We start from the raw sequence: 1,339 nt of genomic DNA, 5'->3' as shown, positions 1-1,339 counted from the left end.
CTGAAATTAAGGGTAAACACACTTAAGAAAGTTTTACCTATTTCTAAATAGTTTTTCCAGTGCATACAGTTTATGAGCAAAAGAGGATAATTGAAGGGTGAGTCGTCCTTTAATGTTTATCCTTTAGAGCAGCGGTCCCCAATCTTTTTTGCACCATGGACCGCTTTATGCCAGACAATTTTTTCACGGACCGGCAATCAAGTAAAATGATACAACTGGCATAAAATCTAATACAAACAGCATAAAAATAAAACAACAAGCCGGTCCCATCGAGGCGTAATCAGAGACAATGACAGACGAAGTGTGCTCCTGATGTCCAGTCTGCTCCGTAGCTTTGTTTGGTCGCTGTAACCGCAGAAAATCCCGCTTCACAAAGACAGGATGTTATAGATAGGATGAGTCTTGAAACTGATGTAATTGGGAGAGAATACCGCAATTTTTTTATATTTTTCAAAATAAAACATCACTCAGACTCTGATCGCCGCACAGAAAAAAGTATAAATATATATATATATACTTTTTTCTGTGCGGCCCGGTACCTTATGACGCACGGACCGGTACCGGTCCGCGGCCCGGTGGTTGGGGACCGCTGCTTTAGAGCATTTTTCATTTACATTCCTCAGTTTTGTTTTTAGATTTTCTACTTTTCATTTACGATTTTTCAGTATTTTTCCTAGTTTTTTTATTTATCAATAAAACTCCATTACCAAGGGTGAACATTTAACCTGTTTGGCTGCTAAACTGAATCAATTCGCCCCAATGAGGATGAAAGAAATTATCTTATTTCCATAAAGATAAATGTATGATTTTTAAAGCAGTTTCACCTGATTTATTCCACGTTTAGGTGGCGGATCAGCCAATCACACTGCAAAAACAATCTAGAAATAAGTAAAAATTTCTTAAATTCAGTGTATTCACCCTAGATTTGAGCAAGTAGATGAGATAGTTTGCCAATGGAATGAATATTTTTACACTTAAAATAAGATAATTAGATCAAATGCACTTGAAATAAGACAATGCAATTGCGTTTCCTTATTTTAAGTGTACATTTTCTTGTTCATTTTGCAAAATGTCTCTTTTACCCCCTCAATTCAAGAACAAATGCACTTATTTTAAGAAAAAAATTCTTATCTCGATTTAGATTTTTTGCGGTGCAGATCCTTCAGACAGGATCAACCAAAGTCTTCGTCTTCACTAACATTTTCTCTCTGCAGGAGCCTGAAGGCTTAAGGTGTTTTGGGAATATTTTTTACCTTAAGGAGGTTTTTCTTTGTTAGATTTGAAGAAAAATATTGAGATTTTGTGAAATTCCAATATTTTCCGTTAAAATGATTTCCGT

Source organism: Cyprinodon tularosa, unplaced genomic scaffold, assembly GCF_016077235.1.
Source record: "Cyprinodon tularosa strain WSP-4 unplaced genomic scaffold, ASM1607723v1 ctg427, whole genome shotgun sequence".
Lineage (NCBI taxonomy): Eukaryota > Metazoa > Chordata > Actinopteri > Cyprinodontiformes > Cyprinodontidae > Cyprinodon > Cyprinodon tularosa.
This window is presented reverse-complemented; position numbering follows the sequence as displayed.